Source organism: Colias eurytheme, chromosome 27 (genome assembly GCF_061535395.1).
Source record: "Colias eurytheme isolate Ceu_HAF_F1 chromosome 27, ilColEury1 Martin Lab GWU primary, whole genome shotgun sequence".
NCBI classification, from domain to species: Eukaryota; Metazoa; Arthropoda; class Insecta; order Lepidoptera; family Pieridae; genus Colias; species Colias eurytheme.
The window spans coordinates 4,875,811-4,892,930 of NC_143006.1; positions in this window are offsets into that span (position 1 = coordinate 4,875,811).

The window sequence follows — 17,120 nt, forward strand, 5'->3', positions numbered from 1 at the left end:
CTTCAAATTTCATTTTCAATTTGGTACCTAATAGTGGTGGTTTTAGTTTTTGACAACGAAGGCTAAGCTCGTAAATTTATATTATGCTTTTACCGAGTTTATTTGAACGTGCAAACGGCAAAACTGAGTAAATACTGTGAAAATCGAAATTCTTTCACCGTTGGACAAAACCGGGTCAGACTGCTAGTTATTTGATATGACCGCTTGCTTTTAAAGAACACTAAATACAAAAAAACTAAGCGAACTAATAGGGATTAGTTAGATTTACTACTATTATAATAGGTATAAAATCTAGCCTATTAAGGAAATCCGACGGGATTGGGAACTATGCGGTTTTTCCTTTTGAATACGGGGGCGAAGCTGCGCGGGAAAGCATTTAAATAAAGTAGAGTTTTATTGCAATTACATATTATATATATACTAGCGGTCCGCCCCGGCTTCGCCCGTGGTACATATGAAAAATAGATGTTGGCCGATTCTCAGACTTACCCGATATGCACAGAAAATTTCATGAGAATCGGTCCACCCGTTTCGGAGGAGTATGCAGACTAACATTGTGACACGAGAATTTTATATATAAGATATAGATATTTATATAATAGACCTTTTAATATGTTATTTACTAAAAAAGAATTTAGATATCAGTATTATTAATAGGTAATGATTATGCTATTATATTACCTGCATGAGAACCTATTAGGTAACATTTTTTCTAAATTAATAACACATCATAAGTTAAATACCGAGATACAAGAAAAATTAAACAACAATAAGACTTATTTTCCACTAGAACGCCAACAAACGCCAACTACCTACCAATTTTTTAATTACTTTATAAAGAAAGAATATTCGATTTTTGTTTGTTTGAAATAGATTATTTAACTGCCTCCTGCGTATGTAATAATGTAACAGATCTATAAAATAAAAATTAATCGCCAAATGTAGAGCTTTGCGTTAAACTCGAGAACGGCTCTACCAATTCTGCAAATAGGTACTTAATTTTTTTTTTATTTTGTCACAGCACAAGGAAGGTTCTTATGGAGAGAAAACATGAAATAGAGGCAATAGGGCAGAAAAACATCTACTGAGATACCTAGTTTTTAATATATGTAAATGAATACTTATAAGAAATAGAGTTCGGCTCTATATTATACTAGCGGTCCGCCCCGGCTTCGCCCGTGGTACATGTTTACGTTTTCTCTACATAAGAACCATCCTCGTACTTCAAGGAATATAATCTTATCTTATATATAAAAATGAATCGCAAAATGTGTTGGTAAGCGCATAACTCGAGAACGGCTGAACCGATTTCGATAATTATTTTTTTATTATATTCCTTGAAGTACGAGGATGGTTTTTAGGTAGAGAAAACGTAAATATGTACCACGGGCGAAGCCGGGGCGGACCGCTAGTAAAAAATAATTATCGAAATCGGTTCAGCCGTTCTCGAGTTATGCGCTTACCAACACATTTTGCGATTCATTTTTATATTATAGATTCACTAGGATACAAAAGCTAAAAGTTTATAATATTATGCTCCTGTTTTCGTACTGTTTTGTGCAAAAGCCCGAGTTATGCCAGGATAAGATAAAAATAGATATTATTTATTTCATAACTTTCTGTAACCCCATTCAAAGAAATAAGTGAAATTTTATCCAATTCCATCAAAACCTGGTTAGTCATTTTACAATAATGGATATTATCAGAGATATTTTTTTGTGTTATTTCACTTTAACAATACATATTAGGTTTTTAAATAAAAAAAATTGATATAAAAATAGTTTTCTAAGATCAAACATAGGTAAGATATATTTTTTTGTGAAAATTAATCCCTAAAGATTTGCCCGGAAAATTTTCCATACTGCCGAAGAAACAAGTTTTTTTAAATCTCCTAATATAAATTTTGTATCAACATTATTTTTTATTTTTATTCAAATATACCTTATTCATTCATTCATTCATTATTCAGGTTTAATCTATACTAATATTATAAAGCTGAAGAGTTTGTTTGTTAATTTGAACGCGCTAATCTCGGGAACTACTGGTCCGATTTGAAAAATTCTTTCGGTGTTAGATAGCCCATTTACCGAGAAAGGCTATAGGCTATTTATTTTTACGCTAAGACCAACATGAGCGGAGCAACGCGGGTAAAACCACGGGGCATAGCTAGTTAAAAATATTATGAAGAAATAGTAGAGTCATGGTAGAGCAATTGTTTTACATTTTAAAAGGTATTTAATAAATTATTAAACCGTACAAAATAATAGCATTACATAGTTGCAATTTTAATTTTAATTTTAAAATGACCTATTGATGCAATTATTAAAAGACCTACTGTAGGTATTTGAATAATAAACTGTATTATAAAAAATATTATATGAAAACCTTTATAATTTTTTTTGCAGGCCATTTGTGATTTTTTTATAATTTCTCTCATCTTTACAACCTATCTATTTATCTACAATATATAACAAAAGGCAAAACCAATATCTAAAAGCTCTAATAATAAAAGTATACGAAACTCACCTAAATTAAAACCTAATTAATATTTAAAACTTATTGCACACACAGTCACCGGTGTTCAGTTTCAAATTTTAACAACACTACAACTAATTTATCTATACACCCTCTCCCATTGACGTTGCGGAGTCAAATAACAAAAGCGCGTTCGGATTTCAGAGGGTAAGGAAAGAGACAGACAGTGCGAGAGGGACGGCGAATGGGCGGTGTTAGCTGAGTTTATTTTTTAATTTTCGCTTTTTGGCAACGCCTCAGCCAGGTGAGACGAAGGTTTTATTATTTTTCTTTTTTATGGTAACCAGTGGCCAGTGACGTAATGGTTTCCCTGGATTGTAACACTGCTTGTCCGTATTTTTCATGAGGTTCATCCTCAGGAAGATTTTAAAAGAAAGTAAGTTCAGAGGATATTAGATAAGCGAATATTATTTTAATTTATGAGGTCTACATGGTCCTTAAAATTGATTTTTTATTTATGAATTCTAATATTGTCCTATAAATTGCAATAAATTCCCACAACCTACCATATTTGTATGATATCGTATCGTTCGGTACCATATTTCTTTAATTGTAACTTGTAAGTAGGTATACCTATATGAGTAAATAAACTATATTTTTGACACATTTGCATGTTTAGGTAGGTAACACCAAATTACTGAAGAGCATTAAAATGCAACAAGCTTTAAGCTCTTTCAGATCTCTCTGTTTCGTGCCGAAAGAACTGAATTCCTACGATACATTTTTAAAAGTTTAACACTATTTCAAATGTAGTTTAAAACACTCCCACCTCATTCAAATTTAAATGCATAACCTATTATAAGTTCCTATTGTAAAACATACAATTTACATTCAGCTGCTTCCCTAAGTTACGCCCATTAGTTTTATAAAATGTTTATTTATATTTTACAAGCTCCAGCTTAGCTCCAGCCCGCGGGTTTACTCGCGTGGTAGGTACTAGTAGGTACAATCATAAGCACAATAGTAGGTATATACCTGATTACTATCAGGTAGATCTAAGTTCTAACATAATATAATCATAACATGCAAAAATAATATTTTGGCACTGGACTAGGCTTTCAGGATACCTACCTACCTGTTGTCGATGCTACCTACTAAATCCTGTAGGTTTTATGTAGGTATACTTAGGGCTAACACTGCCATTTTAAAAACGTATTCTAATTGCCCGTATTTGACAGTTTACGTGAAATTTTAATATTATCGTGTAATAATATTAAAATTAATACGGATGGATACCTACGGACGGATAAGTTTTAACCAAGCATTGAAAAATCGGCCCTTACCTAAATTAAAACCTCCATGAATTATTATTAATCGCAGTATCCAAAAACGTAAGTACCTATACAAGATTGCCTTTCCAAGCGCAATTTTGTGGTTATAAGTTATTTGTATTATTGTGTGTAGGTACATATTTATTTGTGTCTGATAACATTTAACATATTATAGACATCTGACATAATATTCTAAACATATTATAACTTATAGATCAGTTAAGTTCAGTAGAGCTGTCTCTTTCATTATCAAACCTTTTTAACTTCCCTCAACATATTTTCACAAAAAGTCCCGACCTTTACTATCACCACTTATAATAATTGAAAAGTTACGTCTGACTGATTTCCACCATTTCAAAATGGCCGCCAATTCTCAGTATTCCGCACATAACCATGTATTTGGTTCCCACAACGGTTTCCTCGTAACAGCTACATGACACCTTGCATCATGTTCAATGGAAAGGGAAGGAAATCATGTATTGATTGTTTTGTCGAAGTTAAAAGGTTGATTTTAATACAGGTGAGGTTTTAGGTATATCTTTGTAATTGTTATCATCAGACCATATAATATGTTCCCACTGCTGTGACAAGAGCCCCCTATCCTATGAGAGTTCAGGAGCCGTATTATGACCTATTATTTCCAGACAGATTACGCAGTAAATTGAATTGACTGACAAATTCGTATAATACCACTAGCGGTCCGCCCCGGCTTCGCCCGTGGTACCTACATGTTTAAACTATCCTATATCTCAAGTTGGATCGAACTGCACATGGTGTGCGAATTTTATTATAATCGGTTAAGTGGTTTAGGATTCCATTGAGGACAAAGTACAAACATTATTGCGATCATAATATGAATTTGCCAGTCAGTTCAATTCGCGGCGTAATCTGTCTGGAAATAAGAGGTCATAATACGGCCTCAGGTCAAAATTGTGAGCTAGTACCTACAAAGTGATATGTTTCACATTTGTAAAGCGTTTAAAATGCTATTAAAAAAAATGTGTGCGTGTACTAGTGTACACACGTAAGAAGTGAAACTTCTTTATGACCTTATTTTTCAAAAAATAATTTACTATATGCAACTTTACAGAAATTCGTCGAATCACGCGTGGTAGGGATAAGAAAAAGATGGTGCGTAACGGAAAAATGTCACGCGTAACGAAAAAATGTTACACTATTTTTTTTTCCAACCTCGATAAAGAAGTTTCACTTCAAAAACTAGTACAAAATGTCCACTCAGGCCAAAATACGTGTAATAATTAGAAAAAATCGCTACATTTCCGCTTCATACTTTGCTCGCATGCACTTTGCGTGATTTCAAAATTCCATGGAAAACCAATTTTCAAATTTCCAATTTTTAAAATATGCTTCATCCCTTGATGTTTCGGTATCAGTTATTAGTGGAGCGCCGTAAGGTTTATACCTCGGAATCCAGGGCCAGTCAATGAATATTAATATAAACCTTGAAAATATGTTTTTAATAGTATATAGAAAAATGTTAAAAAAAAATTTTTTCGCGCTCTCAATTTTTTAAAAATTATTATAAACAATTATTAATTTTTTGGAGTTTTCATTGATTTATATTAGTCAAAAGTCATATTTTAAAATGAACAACTATTACAAACTTGAAAACTTGATCTTGGATCTTTAGGGACTGCAGATATACCGATGAAGGTCGGGTTGGAGACTATTCTCCAACCTCCAAAAGAGGGGATAACCGCAGCTGTTCGGTATTGTTCATGGCGGGCAACTTGCTAGACATAATACGTAGCTGTTGTTTTCGTTCCGAAAAATATTTATTTCAGATTTTTGTTTATTAAAAATTAATGTTTATATTATTGTGCAGTGAGTGTGATAAAAGTTAATTACTGAACATTACTGAGTTTTAAAAACTTTGAAAATAGTGGCATAAATTGTAAGTAGGTATTTGTTTTTCATTTATATTACATGCTTTTGAAAACAGTTATGAATATTTTGTAATAAATCGATGTTAAAAGTTAGAATATAATAGTAGAATTTAATAATATAAATCATTAAGTAAAAGTTAGTTATTAATATTACTAATATTTGTTGTTGCAGCCACGTGTCGCAATGGGTGAACCATCCTCATGATGAAGACATCTAGTCCTGAATTAAGCTCTGAACTAGGAGATATTATAAAAGTCACTAGAGGCATATCATCATTAAAAGCTGCATCTGCGGAAAGAGGGGATGGACTTTCTCAGTATATAAATACTCGCGACTTTGTCTACGTGCATTCGGTATGCAGACAAAAATATATTAATAAAGGATGCATTAATTCTTATTTAAAAAAAAGAACACCACATCGATCTGCATGCTCTCCACCTAAAAAAAAGCTTCGAACAGCTACTTCAATTGATTTTGATTGGAAAACTAGGTGCTTCTTTTGTGAAAAAGAAGCGGATGAAATGAAGGAAAGAAGGAAGTCCAAGTCGTCAAGACAACAAATCAGCTACGTCACTAGTATACTGATTTCAAGAAAAGTATTGTAAGTTTGATATGTGAAGACAAAAGTGAATATTGTCGCAATATTCATAAAATAATTGTAGGCGTGTTAGATTTAGTAGTTCAGGGTGCTAAATATCACGCGGATTGTTACATGCGTTTAAAAACAACGCTAAAACAGACTCAGAGGGAGAAAAATCACTAGCACTAATCCTTCACCTACAATCTTTATCAACGAGATCGACGACGACGACAATAATGTACAATGATGTAACAATGTGTATAGTTAATGATAAATTTTTTTTGTAACTTATTTTTTACGATAATCTAATAAATTAACATTGAAGTTACTCTGCACATATAATTTATTACAAATAAAATTAAATTTTTCACTATAAACACTTTTTCCCCCTTCCGCCTCTCATTTTTCAGTAAATTGTTGTTAAAAATTGTTGTTTATCGAGATCGGTCAATTTTTTTTTTTAACTTTTTTATTTGAGGTTTTAATAATGCAGTCTCATACTTGATATACAGATTCATTGACTGGCCCTGGGTTCCGAGGTTTGACCATTCTTATGCCTTACGACACTCTACTATATGTTATAAACATATAAATAAAATCACAAACTGTATTCGTGAGAATATAAAACGCTTACAAAATGTTTATGAATGAACATTTTATCGAAATGCGGAATACACAGAAAGCAATCGTCGTGTGAATGGACGGACGGTTTAACCTACTTGTAAAAATACGCTTATCTTCCATTTATATTATGAAACTATAATTTTGGCGTGGTTTCGTATGCGTTTTGGCATCGATAACGTATTTATTTTCTGTAGTGTCTGTTTCATAATGATTGACTGTAGCTCTACCAACCAATCAGCCATTTGCTATTTTATTTACAACTCTGCCTCGATAATTTATTTCTATTTTAATATTTTATTATTTATGTAGGTACTGCATGTACAATGTAAATAAATTTCGTTGTATTCGGATTTATTGATAAAATACAATTTCCGAACTCTGACGTTACATATGTACATATTAAAATTTAACTTCACCGGAATTAAATATCTACAGTATTGCCTCTTATTAAAATTAATAATATTAAAATTAAAAAAATTAAGCTCTTACTTTTACGTAGGTATAGTAAAAGTTATTTAAATATTAAAGTTCATTTTAGTTATCAATAATGTACAGATTTGCAATATAAAAACATATTTCGATTATTTTGTAATCCAACACGCCTGCATATCGCAAGGTGGTAATATTTTGCGTAACTCTTTGATATGTGAACCATGAGAAAGTTTTTATATCTACGTATGAAACAAAATAAATCATTGCTTTGTAAACGTATTTTATTTATTTACGTCTTTTTAAATTATAAGGTCAAGTCGTAATTGAACTTGTAATGCAAAGACATACAAATTCATGAAATAGGTATTATTAATTAATATATTATGTATACTTAATTTTTTTGTTTTAATGAGTTATTATATAAAATGACTATATTTTAAATTAACATTATATATTTTCATTGTTAGAAAGAAAGAAAGAAAGAAACCATTTATTCCAACACACACAACACACATATCAAATAGCATTGTAAATTATAAATAATAGGTAGGGGAGACCGGGTACAAAAGTAACACTTTGTACTTGTACCTTGATTTCTGACTGGGTGTTACTGTTATCATTAAATTAATATAACCATATATATATTTAGTTTATATTCTTTATACTAGCACCTCAATTTATTATATTATGTAGCGTTTTATATTCATAAAGTAAGTTTAAAAAAAAATCGTCAGTTGTTACTTTCGACCCCGTAAGCAGGTCGAAAGTAACACGTCGTGGGTCGAAAGTAACAAGACAAAGGGGTTGGTAATTAATACAATATTATGATGGTAAATCAACAAATTATTTGTTTAAAGACTTTGTATTAATAACACATATCAACTTTTGTATTTTAAATATAATACTTGCAAATATAATACAAAACAATCGATAAAAAATATTCGAAGTTCAAGTCGTGAGATTAATTAAGGGAATCATTATTTTATAATTAAAAATTCTGCATCCTGCATCCATCCACTAGCATTCCCAGCTCCAGCACAACCAACAGGACCCTCGGCAATACGAAAAAAGCGGAATGTGTTCTCCTAGAGCATTAATGGCAACAGCAACAGTTACTAATTTTCCAGGCTCTGCTAAAGTTATGGCACCTACTTGTTTAATCCCTTTTTAATCTATAAATTTGGTTTGTGGTCACCCCTGTCTCGTCCATATTCCAAGTATCTTTTGGCTCAAATTGGTATCTGAAAGATACCTCAGCAAGGTTATCAAAAAAATTATTCACATTATGCTCGTTGATGGAGATAACTGAAAATAAACTGCAGAGCACTCGATTAAATAGTCGCGTAGATTACTTTACTTGTTATTAGTAAATCTCGATCGACGCAAGGTAGCTGCAGTATTACGGCTTATAATTTTTTTATAAATCTATATAATGTTACATGGCAAATACATATTATATTTTTGCAAGGCCTCTAATTGTTGCACCATCTTTCAAAATGCTCTTCAGCCGTGTTGGTAATTCCTCGATCAGTAGTTCTAATGCGTTGTCGCGGCATTCTGTTGAAGTAAAGATGTACATAAAAATATACATAATCATAATGGGACAAAAATAACATGTTACTTTTGTACCCATAGGGCTATGTTACTTTTGTACCCGTCTATATTTTTGCCAAGACGTGCAACAAAACTTAAAAACGGAACGTGCTACATAAAAATGATTATGAGCAATGTACAATTACTCTAATCAAGAATGGATATGCAAACATTCAGATTTCTATCATCCTTTTAAGACTACGTAAACGGTTAATAAAAAAATGTCGAAAATCTTACTTTTGATTCGTGAAAACACGTTGCGTCCTGTCACACAGCCTAACAGCGCGTGGCGCACGCGGCGAATGAATACAATTAAGGGGGACGCTCTCGGCTATCGCCTGACAGAGGCTTAGCGGTGTACGCCCATTGGATAAATCTAGAGAGCATTTGTTACTTTCGACCCACCGTTACTTTTGTACCCGGTCTCCCCTAATAGAAAACATGAATTTATGTGTGGTTGTGTTGGTTGTTATTATTTATTGAATCGAGTAGGTACCTATAATAATCGGTTCCTTCCCCGGGAGCCGTGGGTATCTTTGGAAGATTTCCCCACTATAAAAAAAGGTGTAGGTAATAATCGGTCTAATCTTAGGGTCTAATAAAAAAAAGATATTCTCCTACAAAAGGATTCTAAAATTTTGTATTGTAGGTAAGTTAGCACACTCGCATAAGAAAATAAGATGAAAATTCAATGTTTATACCTAAGTTGTAAAAAGAATCGATTTATAGTTTGCACTTTTTTTACTCGAAAGTCTTGTTAGTTGAGTTATGTATGCAACTGTTTCCAAAGTAAGTAGATCCTACCTATACATATAAAACTTTTTTACACTAGGTACACCGTACAAGATCGAAATAAATAAATATTCACGCTAAGATTTCCAATCTCTTTTAATTATTATGTTTACTTTTTTCAGCACTTATATTATAATCATGTAATGGAGATTGTAACTACTATAATATTTGTTTATATTAACACTTAGCAGGTTTATAACACTATGGAGTTCAACACAAGGGCGATTTTATACAAAAACATACTTACATAGCAATAAACAACAATACCGCCTGTATGGCGCCCATCAAAAATTATAACAATTGGACCGCCCATAGAGACAAAAGCGCGGCAAATATTGTTTTCTTATTAAATATGTAAACAATATTTTTATATGGCAAGCCGCTGTGTAAACAACGTAATCGATCTATTCGGAGTTCAATAGCTGGGTCCACACCGGCCGATCCAGTGATCCCGCGATCCGCGATCCAGGATCGCGGAGCATGGATCGTGGATCATGTTAGGCCGATCCACTTTAAAAACTTGCGATCCAAAATATGCGCTCCAAGTGATCCTAAGGCGATCCGTGATTCAGCAAGTCTAACTCTTGTACGATATGGAGTCACACGTACAACGGCGGCGTCTTGCCGTTGCAGCAGTAACTTTTATTATACTGAAATGTTTGCGCAAAAAATAAAAAAAAGAAATCGACGGTTTTGGTTGAAACAACTTTACAAAAATCGATTGGAATCTGGGACTCAGCTGTACACAGAGTTAGTTTCAGATGAAGTGGAACACAAATTTGCAAGAATGAATGCTATTCAATTTGAGATATTCGACTTTCTGAGATGTCCATGGTGAGGTGGATCGCGCGATCCAACACAACCGTCCACACCGCGCGCATCACGCAACTGAGGCACCTTTGAAGCGGGTACAAAAACCGCCCGCTAACGGATCGCACGAGGTAGGGATCGCGCGCGGCAAAACGCGTGCATGGATCGCGCGCGGCACGTCCACACCGCCCGCATCTTTGGATCGCGCACCTGCCGCGCGCGATCGGATCGCGGTGGATCGGCCGGTGTGGACCCAGCTAATGAACGGTTGGTTTTTGATACTGGCAATATTTTATGTTTGCATTTTTAAATCAATAAAATTCTTTTGATTTTTTTTTTCACGATGTCAGAACAGGTTGGTGTTTTTCATGCTAAGTTTTCATGTATTGGCTCATGGCTGTTTTATTTCAGCACATTTAAAATTAGAAGATAATATTATCTTGAGTTCTATAGAGAATTTTAAAATTTCCTGAATACTTAGGTATTATTTATTTTCATTTAGGTAGTAGACATAATTTTCATGACACATCTCTAGAAATTTTATAAATGTAACTACCCATAAAGATTATTTTGAATGTACCTATATTTGCAGGTTTAGAATTTGGTTTATGTGCAAAATAAAATTTGACAAACTGTAGTTTCTTCTGCTTATGTCATAAAAGAAACATCCGCTCCAAATAATTCATATTATGATTCATTAAATAATTATAACCTTTGACTTTGCTACATTGAAATTCGTAATATACAGGAATTAGTAATTCGTTTTACTTAGCTTGATGTGATTTGTAAATACCTATGTCTGTTTATTCTATAACCATTCGTGTTTTCTGACAATTTTTTTACTCTTAGATAATTATTTTTATCATTCTTCCCATTTTCTATGAAACTTTAGCTAAAGATTTTTTAGCTTAAAAAGTCCCTTGTCCCAGTACACATCCTCTTTGAGACGAATTAAAAGATAAAAATTCGTAAAAAACTTACTGCAATCCGACCCACACCGCACCTGAGGAAATCTGCGTTCTGATTGGTCGAAATTCCCTAGAGGGTGAGTGAGCTTGTTCCTGATTGGTCGGTTCTCTAGGGGTGTATTCGGTGTCGAGTTACGCTTGTTAAATCGAGTGAGTTAGTACTTTGATACCGTTTACGGGATTAGATAATTCAAATTGCTACTTGTTAATTTGGTTTAATTTGGATGTTTGTTTTGCTATAGGGACATGATTGGAACTTAAAGCAAAATGATATGATAATTGATAATAGATAGCAAAGATGTAAATAGATGAATATTCTAGTTACAGCTGAGTATGAAAATTTATCCAAATAATACCTATCTACAAAAAATCTAGACAAATTAGTTCAGTAGTTTTTTACATAAAAGAGTATAATAAACACATCGATTTCAATTTTCAACCCTTTTTCATAATACCGGTGAACCAAGATTTATTTTGCGTAGGTAATTAATTATTAAATAGTTATGCCGTATAGGCATGAGTAGGGATATAATAGGTATATGAAATAATTTCAACAACAACCTTAAAAAATATAAGGAATATTTTTCATAAAAATATGTTCAGTACCAATTATTTTTTGTGCTCTAAAAGCCCAACAGACACAGAAGCGACGGCGTATCTAAAAGATATAGATACCTAAAGCTGTAAAGCATAGACATTTTTTCATCCCAATTCACTACAAATGAAGTATTCATACGTAAAGTAGCAACACTGGATTAAAAAAAAAAGTGCCACCTTTCAACACAGATCTGATAAATATTATCCCACGAACGAATGTATTTGTTTATCTGTGATTGGCTTAACTTTTTTTAAAGCCATTTGTTTTGGCGGTAATGATTTTGGGATGGATATTTTGTTTTTGTAGAAAGTATTATCCATTAGTCCACACAAAATTAGCGATATTTTATTACTAAATTATAAAAAAAATATATTATCCAGTGCCGGTGCCACAGATAATAATATAATAATTTACAGTATGATGTACAATACTGTAGTAGGTAGGTAGGTACTAATACTACAATTTACATGGACGTTACATGCCATGGTGTAAATATAAATTAATAGAGAAACCTTTTAAATTTAATTTCCAATAGGTACAGTAGGTAAATGATGTTCCATAAAGCTTTTGAGCACATTAATTATTATCAGTCTATGAAATTAGACATAAAACTTGTCAATTAAAATATAATATTATTACACGCGTGATATGTTAACAAATAGACATCTCAATTAATGTCAAGTATGACGCCATTATTGAAGTCCCAGCAGGGATTAAATGTGCAATCTTGTAACATATTGGGCGACAAATTCTATCCATTTGTGGGATGAGAAACGAGGGTTGTAACTTGTTTGTTCATTTCTTTTCACAGATACTTTAAATTTATTTGAAGATTTAGGATTACAAACCATTTAATAAGATAAAAAAAAGTTATTAAAAACAAGGGTTTTTATCGAAACCATTCCTAATTTTAAGCTTTCTTTAAAAGAAGTTATGCAGAGCGCGGCGTGCGCAGTAGATACTTTATACCTACCTACTATGCATTTAGTCTTGAGACTAAAATAAATTTACAATAAAATTATTACTGCCAAATCTCATCTCTTTTAAACAAATTTGTTATATTTATTACATTTGATATTTCACAATTACACTTATGAAATTGTACCTTGTGGATTTTAAAGTTGCAACCGATCTCCACGCACATCGCCAAGTGTGCACAAAATTCAACCATTGCGTATACCTAGTGTCAAACAACAATAGGGCTGTTCACTTCGCTCCCTAGTCTATTGTGTCCTTTGTTCAAATACTCGTAACTGCGGATTAACAGTGTCACGCCTTTGCCCCGGTCTATTAAAAAAAACATTATTCGAATAAACGTCAAACGCTGTGCAGCGCGGGCTTTGTTGAATGTCAAACTTCAGTTGACCACATTGAAATTTAGGCCTTATGTATTTGGTATAGAATTCATTTTCAGTTGAGTTGTTGTAACCATTGATAAAATTACACATTTGCGCTATCGGATTTTTGAAAAAATTGTCCACAACTACAGATTAGCGCGGCTTAATCCAGCGTGGAATTTGTTTAGTAACACGGAAAAAGTCAAGAATAGGTAAGTATATTATCGCGATTTTGTTGGCAAAAAGTTGAGCAACCATGTGGGTTATAAAAACAAACAAAGCGGATAATACAATAGACAAATAATAATAATTACTCACTGGTTACAGGTTTTATGTTGTAACTATTTAGTTATCTGTGGTAATATTCTGAATTAGGTCTTACATTGGAGAATTATTATAATTTATATTGGTGAGAACCGAGAACGTATTTTGATATAACAACATTTAAACTGCAAAAGGCAAATGTACCTTATTGCATTTTACAGTTAAAAAAAATAAACTTTGACAATGTTTATCTAAATCTAACTGAAATTGTATTTAACTTTGCTTATTATCCACTAGGTACGTAGGGTACCTAATAACACAGATATCGTGCCGTGTGTGAATATTGTCCTGAAAGTGTCCTGAAATATAATAACTACTAGCGGTCCGCCCTGGCTTCGCCCGTGGTACCTACATGTTTAAACTATCCTATCTCCTAAGTTGGATCGAACTGCAAATGGTGTGCGAATTTTATTATAATCGGTTAAGTGGTTTAGGAGTCCATTGAGGACAAACATTGTGACACGAGATTTATATATATTGAGATAATATAAGTACTAGTAATATCATGCCCCAAATCCCAAAAGAGGATACCTATTATTAAAGTTTAACTTTATCAAAATAAATTTTTAACATCACTCGATAGAAACATCAAAAAATACAAATAATTAGGACAATGAGAGAAAATACCAATGGATTAAAATCTGCAGACAAATTCGCGGGTAAAACCTAGTATTGTCACTTGTCTTTGGTATGAAAGAATAGTTAGTGTCAAATATCAAGATAAGCTTGCTAACTGATATCACACCTACAATATGAGAAATAATATGACTCTGGGAACCCGTTAGTTTGATATTTGCTATCAGCTGGACTTACATACTTTTTCACTTGTTAGTATGACTTATAAGGATTCACACAATCATTACCTATCTATTATTATTTTTAAACTAATGTTCAACGTCCGTCCGTCTAAAGACAAATTAGTAAACCGTATTAAACTTGTAAATGTGTCAATAGTTAAATTAGAAACTGTTTTATTGAAGTGACTTTTTAGGCGTGGTGAGGTTGCGTGATGCGTCATGGCAATACCGTCACGTCATGGAGTAAAGAAGTTTCACTTCTGACGGCACTGCACATGCTCTTTTTAATTAGGCTTATTATTTTTCCAAATTCAACTAGTGAAGACCCACTTCAAATCGATACAACAGTTATGGAAATTAAACCGAAAAAAAGGAAAAATCAAAAACAAATCATTTACAGTTTGCTTTTTATTGTCTAGGATAATAATAAAAAAAATCATATTACTTTATTTAACAGCTGTTTTTTCTCAAAGAATAACTTAACATAACAACAGGTAGGTATATTTAGTTTTAGCTAGAAACCTATTTATGTTCAAACAATAATATAACACGGGCTACATGCTTCACTTGCATTCGACATAGCGTGAAATGCAACTGTCAAAATGTCATTTTAATAATAGCTAAAAATATAAATAAGAATAACAATGACTAAGAACAATTAGTTATTGTATTGTTTCTGTATTTCTAAAGTATAGTAATCGTTTCTGAATTCAAGAAGCTAGTATGACCTAAAAATATGTAGAACACTTTTAACTTTATAGATATGTCGCAGGCAAATTGTATAATCTTGCCGTTTACAAACGGTCGGCATTTTGTAATATGCCGAAAATTCGTCTTTTTCCAAAATTCTACAAAAAGATGGTCGCGAGCCGACGGAGCCCCACTTCGTGGGGCTCCTATTTCTGTGTAGTTTTGAAAAACACGAACCTAATCTAACCCTTAACCCTTATCCAAACCAAAAATTTCTGATTACGAATTTTCGGCATATTAAAAAATGCGAAATATTGCAATTTGCCTGCGACAGAAAACACCTTCCAACGCTTTGCATGACACATCGACAACAGAATGGCTTGACAAAATTATGAAAGTAATAATGAAATAATCTCAACATTACGTCTTAGGTAGGTAATCTTAACGAATATTAACAAGAAAAATGATTTAATATTTTCTTTCATTGCGTTTATATTGAAAATATTCGAATAATTATTTACCGACAAGCTCATTTTCTTTTTCATTTAAATATGAATCAATTCGAGGGAAACCGGGACCTATAGCCTAGGTCCTAGGTATACCTAGGTCACCTAGGTATTAGTGTAGTGTATAATCAATATATTGTGTTGTTATAAATTTAGATATTGTAGAGGTGCACTTTATTTCACTAAAAACAGATGTTTATATCCTAGCCACCGTTTTTGTTTTTTTCACAAAATAACAACATCCGATCGTTAGACTTATTAGTGTAAAACTTCCAAATATTTCAAAATTACCCAAATTTTGACATAAAAATGACAAATTGTCAATAAAAAATGGCCGACACGAACTCTAACATCTAATAAGAATTTCAGCAATTTATTTTAAAAAGTGGAAGCTTTTTTGGTCACCTGACACCTCATTACGATAGTTGCATAAAATCTAATAATGTTGGAATGTGTTGGATAAGCCTAAATATTTTAAAGTGATTGCTACGCCCGATTTTCCATTAAGACGTAGAAAAAAGACCAAAAAATGTTAAAATGACTTAAAATTTGCACACGTTTTATTCCGTCGTGACGTCTCGTTGCTTTGAAAGTGAGCTTTATAAACTAAGTAGATATTCTTTGGCTTTATTCTTTTGACTTCTTTGAATTATCAAACTCAAGAAATTAAGTTGAACTTGTCAATTGTCATGCGCGAATCTTTGTCCTAACAAAGATTACAGATCTATTCTAATAATATAAAGATTCAGTTATTTTACAATAACTAGTCGTTAAAATAAAGAATTTTTTATATAGTGCATTTATCGAAGGCTAAAGACTTATAATACAGATAATATAATACTATACTAGGCTATCTCATCACGCTTAGACTAATAGGAGCGGAGCATCAATTTTGCAAAAAAAATGCAATGTTTTTTTTTTAACGTCGGTTAATTATGACAAGATCTCTGTATGTATTCCAATATAATATGTATATTTTATTAATGAAAAGGTCGTATCCACAAAAATCGAAATAAAGTGTCAAACATTTGTATGTCTCATCGCGGGGTTATTTTTTGTGGCAATAAATCAGTCACCCCGTGAAAAACTATCTGTTATTGCTTCGGGGTTAATTAGGTGACGCTAAAATTAGTGGCAAACGTTGCACTTTTTAGTTTTTACCTAATTTAAAATAATTTAAATACTAGGTATGTAGTTACACTTTTTACGATATCTTTCGATATTTAAAGGGTACAAAACTTATTTTTATAAAAAATAAATATATAATTTTACCACGTTCTTGCAAATCCAATACGTTTAGGAAATGAAACATGTTTTTCACAGAACTAGTAGGTACTTAGTAGAATATCTACACA